The following is an 8,563-nucleotide window of genomic DNA, read 5'->3' as shown; positions in this document are numbered from 1 at the left end:
GGGGGGGCGCAGCCCTGCTGTGGAGCAGAGAACCCCACCCAGCCCAGAGAGCATTCTGGGATGCTGGGGGAGTCTGATTAACTTAAACCAGCAAGGGGTCTGGGACAGACATTGCATAAACTTGTTTGAGCCAAATCAGTTAAGTTTGTTACTACATTTAATCAGGTTTATTTCAAACCAGTTTTAGGCATTCTCAAACTGGTTTATGTGCACTGAACATCTGTTCTGTTACAGGTGTAAACCAGTTTCTGATCACTTAAACTGGTTTATATGTAATGTCTATCCCTAGCCCTGAGATCCCTTCCAACCTTAATTTCCTGTGATTCTACTTTATGATTCTATGATTTTTCTCACTTTAATGATTGTTCCCAATATTTTATTGTCCTGCCAGCAGTTCTGTAAGTGTGGGATTATAGGAAAGGGCTTTGATTTCAGAAAAATACTGCTGTATTCCTTGATATAAGTCCTAAATAGCTTCTACACCTGAAGGTAGATACTCCCTAGTTTTGTAGACATAAAGCTTGCTATAGTAAGTCCTGTCACTTTGTACTAGCATTTGTAAATTAACAGGAATGAATGTGGGGGCTTGCAATTAATTTGTTTAATGTATCAGACTAGATAAACTCCAGTAAAGGAAATTAATGAATCAAATGATGCTTAAAACTATGACTGCTTGCCTGAGATCACTTGCTGTGTGGATGATGTATTAACTAAGCCTCACACCCTACCCAGAGGTCTTGGCAGCTTCTTTTACCTTGGCTTCCAAACCTGGTCTAGTACAAGAGTAAGCAGCTGCCTTGGAGGATGTTTTTTTATGCCTCAAGGGTGATGAGTACTCACCCCTGCACTGACCTGCTCAAGTTCTCCATTGAGATGCTTTCCATCTCATGCTTGAAGGAAAGAACAGGGGTTGCCTTTCCCTGCTCTTCTCCGTTGTCCTGCCATTCTGTTGGGTGAGTGACTTCTTAATTTTGGATTTAATCCACTTGTTCATGACATTTAGCTCTTTCATTCAGAGATGTGTGGAGAGTGTCATATATAAGTTGTTACATTGGCCCAGGAAAAAGAGGCTGGGGAGAACAGCAGAGCAAGCACTCTGAATTAAACAAGTATTATTGTTGTATAAGCTTAACTCCTGATCATTTGAGAACAATGCAAGAGACTCACATTGGTTTTAAGTAGGATTGGGCAAGAGCTCAATAGCAGGAAAAACCATATCAGGAGAAGCAGGTGCTCTGCCCTGAAGGCTTTTTTGACTCGTGATCTAAATTGATGATCACAGGTGAGTACATTTATTTCTAACCAGCGTGGAGAAAATTGAAAAAAGAATTTGCCTGGGAAGTCACTCTATTGAATCAGCAGGAGAGCTATTAACAGAATCTTCCTTACTGAAGGTTTATTCAGGAGGGATTCTTCTAAGGACAAAACAAATCAAACGAAGATAATTCTTCAGTTGACTGTTGGACAACATTACTGCGTAGGATACCATAGAGGTCAGTAGTGGCACCTGTGCTTGGATGGGGTGTTTTGTTAATTGTTTTTATGAATCATAACCAACTGAAATATTGACTCCAGAAGTTGAGAGAATGGCAGTACCCAGCTGTAATAACCCTAAGAGGTTAGAGTAGCAGTTTGCACCCAAAATGATAAAAACATGGTAGTAAGAAATATGCAGACGGACATGCGGGGTGGGGCCAGAAAGTTAACATCATGGTTACAATTTGGGGAGTGCAGCAAGGAATGAGTCAGAAATGGTTTACTAACTATTTGCAACACAGCAAACACAATCCCAATGATGTCCCTTGGTTGTATGTATTTATAGTGACATGGAAATCAAGTGCGCTTCTGGGCATATTCATTTTATGCAGAGAAACCTCAATCCCTGAACCATAGCATGCAGTTAAGGAAAACAGGGGGACTAAAGAAAACATCAGGAGAGCAAATGAGCTGACTCGTGTGCATGTGTCTGAGTGTGGGTATAATTGTGAAAGAAAACTCTTGAGAGGAGCGGGGAGTTCATAGACAGCACCCCAGAAGGCAATTTAATTATTACATTTATATCCCCTTCTCCCCAATAGAGGCTCAGGCCTATGCTCATGATCCCAGTTAAGTTAACAATTTTAGAAGAGAAGTTCTGTTTTGTAAAAGAGAAGAACAAGTAATAGATTAACTGAAGGTAAAGAAAAAAGAGTTTGTGCAAGCTATTAGTGAGTGCAGGTGTGTTGTACCTCTAAAAAGATGGGCACAACTGATTAAGGAGCTCCTGGGAATGATGTAGGAATAGTTATGCAAAACTCAGGGGGCAGGCAGATTCAACCCAAGTGGACTTCTTTGGCTGAGCCCAAACTAGGGTTGCCAACTCTGACTGAAGCAATTCTGGGAGATTTTCCTCACCCCAACACGATTTAATATCATTAGTAGGGTGCACTGATAGAGATTTTTTGGGCTGATACTGATGGCCAATTTTTAATGAGCCATATGGGCTGATACCGATCTGATTGCTGATATTGCAGCCAGGCAGCTTGAAGAGCAGCATCCATCTGATAAATCTGTTATGGGGGAAGGGGCATGTGGGGGGAGGCAGATCGAGGTCCCCTCAGTGAGGGAGGGAGTGGCGCAGGGGCAGGACCTGCACAGCTGGGGCAGAGCCATGAGTGGCTTGTCTGGGGGGTTCAGGGTAGGGGGCAGCGCTTGCTGCTGCACGCAACCCGAGAGGGCATGGGGGTCGTGTGCCCCTGGATCTGTGCGCGGGGTGGGGGCGGGCTGCCACTGCGGGCTGGGGCTGGGGCAGTGACAAGCTCTTCCTAGTGGTGGTCTGGTCTGAGGTACATTTGGGGCAGGCAGTGGTCGCGCTGGGAAAGGCCCTATGGGGGGAGCTGCCTCCACCCGAAAATTCACCATAGCCCCCTTCCCAGCGCCACTGCTGCCTGCCCCGAGTGTGGCCCTGGCCCAACCCCCGCTTCAGGAAGAGCCCAGCACTGACCCCAGCCTGATCCCCAGCCCCAGCCCCAGCCCGCAGCGGCAGCCCACCCTCACCAGGCAGATCCATGGGCATACGCTTCCCATGCCCTTCTGGAGTGCATGTGGTGGCGGGAGCCCCCACCCCCTCTCCATGCCCCCTGGATGAGCTGCTCATGGCTCTTTCCCATGCTCTGCCCTAGCTGTCCAACATCTGTCCCTGCCTCAGCCCCACTCCCTCCCTCACCACTGGGGCCTCGATCTGCCCCCCGCTCCACCCCTTCCCTCACAACAGACTTACCAGCCAGACCTGGCTGTTCTCCATGCTGCTGGGCTGTGCTCTTTGCCACCTGTGTACTGTGCTGTGGCTGCACGCATGCATGCATGTACGCATGCATGCACATGCCATTTATTGGCAACATGATCAGCCACATCAGCCCAAAAAAATCCGATTGCTGATACTATTAATTTTCCTTATATCAGTGCCAATCCAATATGGGACCAATGTGTCAGTGCACCTCTAGTCATTAATTGTACTGTTCAACCTGTTTAACAATATCAATCTTCCGGATTGCTTTCAATAGTCACTGGGAAATTGATGCCGGTTCTGGTAGACTCACAGCCAACCTGGGAGGGTTGGCAAACCTAGCCCACACTCAAATGCAATAATTTTCCTAAAGATGGGGCCTGGTTTGAGGGGCTGTCCGGAGGTCTACTGTCCATGTTCCCTCTGTGACTTAAATGGGTACAGCACACTGCATATGTGGTGACCATCATAGAGCATATATGAGTGAAGGCTAGGACCCATCTCCTTCCTGCCTCCTTGCAGAAGTACTCCATGGGCTGCTCCATGGAGCTCGTGGACTGTAGCTGTGCTTAGCTGTTGTGCAGGCTGAAGAGGACCTCCCCCTGCCTTCTCTCATGCTTACAGATTCACAGGGCATTTATATCTGGCTGGTTATAACTTGCAATTTCATTGAGACTGTTTTCATAGCTTCCTCGTGGCTGGGATGAGTGACTGCCTATACAGCAGCCAAATTGCTCTGCAAGAAAGTTGTGCATTCACTTTTATTGTTCCTATTATTACCATGTTTTCTGTCATACAACACACCCCAGAATAATATATGTTTTTGAAAGGCAGAATAAAGACAAAAAAAATCTTTCCTTGTAGCAAATAAGTGAGTAGCAGCAACTGGTTATTGTTCTGCTCCCTGTGAGTCTCATGCAGATCTTACTTTTGCCTGGTAAGAAACTGCTCTTACCATATTTCTCATATATAATGCACACTACGATTTTCAGCAGGTAGTTTTTGGGAAAAAGGTGTGTACACATATGAGAACAAATGTTAGTTTATTTTGTTGCATTACTTCATTTCACTTTGCTACTCTGGAATTTTAAACAGTCTGGCGTTTAAAACCTGTGGCCCCCTCAGTTAAGGCAACACAAGATCAAGTGATTTGGAAGATAAAAAAAAATTGACTGAAGCAATATTTGGAAGGTATTTTGTAGAAAAAAATATATTTTTTACAACTGAGAATGAACAATGTTTTGGTTTTCAGCTTTTTTGAATGAAAAATGTTGATAAAATTTTCTCCAAAAAAATTCCATTTAGTGAGAGGCATTTTTAACAGGAAAAACATGTTATGAAAAACCGAAAAGGTCTATAATTTATAACAATTCTGGACTTCCTAGCACTTCACAGAATAAGGAAAGTTTGGAGTCATATGAAATAAAAGAAGTGGAGTCCTAGAGAATTAGCATTGAAATTAACCTTAAGATTCTGTGGGTTAAGGAAGGTACAGGACAACCCTTGACTTGCCCAAATTAAATTGTTCATCCTCTTATCATCACACAATGATCTTCATAGGAATTTGTCCTTGAAATGAAAGCTGCCCTGATTTTCATTGCCAAGAGTGTTTTAATTTCTCTTTGGCTCAGTTCTAAATTTATATTCACCCAAATAATTCTTCCAGGAAATTAGTAATTTGTTCTAAAATTATTGGCCCTTTATTCTGAAAAAAAATGGGAAAATCACCAATAGTCTGAAAAGATAAATTGGAAAAACCATAAAACTTTAAAATGACTAAAGAAAACAGAACTGTTATTTTTCCTGAATACTAATTTAGGACTAAATCTTGTAGAGTAGTGTATTATCCATCACTCATATTGAATTTAGTGGGAGTTAGGATGAATAAAGTCTCACTGGGGTCTGGATCCAGTCCAGACAACGATCTCCAGGTGGTCACTTGGCTGGTATAACTTGGGATGATTCTGCCTTGAGCAGGGGGCTGGGCTAGATGACCTCTTGGGCTAGGTACAGATAATCAAAAAGCCTGAGGCTGAATTGATTCAGTCTTTGCAGGTTAGTCTAAGCTGCACAAATTAAATTGAAACAGAAGTGAACAGACATTTAGCTTTGATTCAGGAAATGCAGCCACATGCCTGCAGTGGCTCAGGCCAGAAGCCCGGGGGCACTACAGCATAGCTCTCTGGCTGTGTGTTCATTTCCTCTTCCTTCTGCCCCCAAAGTCTCTGGGATTTGCATTTCAGAATTACAGCAGCAGGACTCTGCAGGTTTCCTCATCACTTCCTTTTCCTGCTTCCAGGTGTCTCTGGGATATGTAGTCCACATTTGCAGCCAGCAGTAAGTTTGAGCAGGGGAAAGGGTGTTTAGCACTCCGCTCCCCCCGGGTTCCAGACAGGGTTTGCCTGTGGGGGGCAGTTCCCCACCCCCTGTGTAGACTGAGCTGCATTCCCAGTCAGGCTTGCCTTCCCAACCCCGTCAACCAACCCTCACTGCTCCAGCTAGGGAGCAGAGAGGCAGGGCTAACCCTGCTCTCTGGAGCAGACAGCCCAGCCCAGGGCTGGAAAGTGTGCTGGGGGACTGTGATTTAACTTGAACCAGGGAAAGGTCTGGGAAAGAAGTTTCATAAACTGGTTTGACCTAAATCAGTTAAGTCTGATACTACATTCAACCAGGTTTATCTTAAACCAGTTTCAGCCATTTTGAAACTGGTTTATTTGCACTGGGCTTCTGTTCTGTTACAGGTTTAAACTAGTTTCTGATCACTTCATTCAGTTTATGTGTAACTTCTGTCCCTAGCCTTCAGGTCCCTTCTAGCCCTGCTTTCCTGTGATCCTATGATTGATTGCTTACCAGTGTAACAGGAAGGAGCTTCTTCCTTTCATGGTACAGGTGGGCCCACCTCTTGCTAATGCTGCCTCTTCCTGCTCAGGCACCATGCCAAGTCACAGTACTTTTGTATCCATCTCACCACCAAACTTTGTTGGTCAACTGGTCCCCATAGACTAGAACCCAAATCCACAAATTTTACCTTTACCTACATCTGGTGGGAGCTGATAATGCTGTATGGGGCACTGTCAGGATTCGGTTTATTAAAACTATAATCAAATATTGGGAGGAAGGGAAAATTGTTCCTAAAACTTGTTTCTAAAAAATATGTATTTTGTTATTCAAGCTATCCACACTAATCACGGCAGAGTGCTGCTGAAACAAGCTTGTCTTTGACCATTATAATGTATAAAAAAGACATAAGTTAAGGTCAGCATCATGGCTCTCCTGTGAGGAGATAATTGTTTTTCTCCATATCACGGAGAGAATATTTTTTTCCACAAGGAGTTTGGGGTTTAGTTAGGAATAGAATCCAACCCTTAATGATAATCTCTACAGTCACTTGTAACCCAAACTCCCATTTCCCTTTCATTTTGTCACTCTATATACTCATTTGTATGGAACTACTTAATTTGCGGTTTTGCAGATTTCATGGAAACTGCAAAATCTGGTATTGTCCACAAAATTGGCAAAATCCATGACATCAAGAAGAAAAACAAACTCAGTAAAAATAAAGTGCTGGCTCTCCAGTGGGAGCCAGTGGTCCTTGCTGCTTGGAGAGGAAGATGCCAGCTGGCGGGGGGGCATGAATGGCAGCAGATAAGATGGTGGCTGCCCCCTCATTCCTCCTCCTCCCACTGAGTCCTCTCCACCAATCAGCACCAAGGGGCAGGGTGACATGAAGGGCAGCAATCAAGATGGCAGCTGCCCTGTTGTTCGTCCTCCACCCCCGGGGCCTTTCCACTAAAAAGTGCTGAGGTGCAGGGCCTCTTGGCCAATCAGTGCCAAAGGGTGAGGCCACCATGAAATGCCTGCAAAATTGGCTCTGTGCACCATGATCAGGCCACAAAAAAACCTTTGTCTCTCTGCAATTTAGGTAGGTCCCTACTCATTTGCCACCCAATGTAAAAGGTCTGGGCTGATCCTTACATAAGGTGAATGCTGCACAGAGGAGATTTTCCTGTTTCCAGTGTTTCCATCAACAACTCAGAAAAATGCTGAGCAAAGATTTTACAAATCACATGTTATTCTGCTGCTGGCATTATGAAACAGAGCATCTTGTGTAGCTTTGGCACCTGCTGCATCATTCATGTGACTGATGATGGAACAGAAAATGCAAACTGTTAACTTCGCAGCACAGATAACATCAGCTATTGCACTGATTTTAATCATCCCTGAAAGCTGCAGACAGTTTTACTGGGTCAGCTTTAGAAAGAAGACCTCAACAGAGTTCTTGCATTAGTTCCTTTGTTCTGTAACAAGTCCCTATTAGTTGGAGAGTTTCAAGCTTCTCCTTTGTGCCATGTAACTTGATTTAGGAAGTCAGCCTTTCTGACTGTATCGCTGCATTCTTAAAATGGTGTGTGTTCCCCCAGTGACTCTTCCTCATTAGTTCACAAGTTAAGTCTCATCTGTTATCCTAATGTTTAAGATTTCATTCTTATTCATAGGATAACCTAAGCTCCTGTTCACTGGCAGTCTTTCACAGTTATGTTAGGGGATATTGCACAAGATGGACATGCTTTTACTTGACCAGTCACCCTTTCCACATCCAATGGCTTAAGACCCCAGCTGAGTCATTAATACAACTTTTTGCCTTCTAGAAGAGCAGGGTGCCTGTCAGCTTAGGAGACTTGTACCCCACCCAAATGGCAAGTCTCAGGCCTCGTGTATTCAGAGACTGGCTCTGCAACCTGCTATAATCCCTCTACTGGTAGGAGAGCCACTAGGGTTGGTACAGAAATCCAGTCCCCCCTACTCCTGGGTTGCAGCCTAAGCACCCTGTGAGGACTAACTGAAATCAGTGGATCTTCAAGCTACTACCTCTCTCATTAGCAATGTTTTCCACTTACCTCCCAGGCACCTCTACCCCAGCTACCCAAAGCCTGTTGTTGAAAGAAGCACCTCTGGACAGAGAAATCTAAGCCTCCTTATCTGCTCACCTATGGGGACTGAACTAGATGATCTTATGAGGTCCCTTCCAGCCCTACTTTCCTATGATCTATTGCAGGGTTCACTTTCGGATGTAGGCACAGAGATTGTTTATCTTCCTCTAGTACCTTTCACAGCTAGGATAGCATGAGGTATATATTATCTATTCTTTTGTAACCAATCCCTTCTCCCCAAAGGCCCATACTTTTGTGATTGTATTACTGGCATTTATTGAAAAATAAAAATACAGAAACATTACAAAGGTATTAAAACCACATCTTGATATTGGGGGAGGGAAGTTTCTCTAGGGAAATATTGAAA

At 44.2% G+C, this 8,563-nt stretch overlaps 1 protein-coding gene across 2 annotated transcripts in view; it reads left to right on the top strand.

Moving 5' to 3' along the window:
• Positions 1-8,563, top strand: part of LOC102382783 (regucalcin) — a 27,517-nt gene that overhangs the window by 5,475 nt on the left and 13,479 nt on the right. The window contains exons 1-2 of one of the 2 annotated variants that reach the window (XM_006017043.1): positions 1,240-1,282; positions 1,395-1,493. The gene's annotated coding sequence lies outside the window, so the exon portion shown is untranslated. Of the gene's footprint in view, positions 1-1,239; positions 1,283-1,394; positions 1,494-8,563 lie in introns of those variants that run through there. The other variant, XM_025195451.1, reaches the window with a different exon arrangement.

This window comes from Alligator sinensis, unplaced genomic scaffold (genome assembly GCF_000455745.1).
Source record: "Alligator sinensis unplaced genomic scaffold, ASM45574v1 scaffold144_2, whole genome shotgun sequence".
Lineage (NCBI taxonomy): Eukaryota > Metazoa > Chordata > Crocodylia > Alligatoridae > Alligator > Alligator sinensis.
Note: the sequence above shows the minus strand (reverse complement) of the source record. Positions and strands in the feature narration are given on the sequence as shown.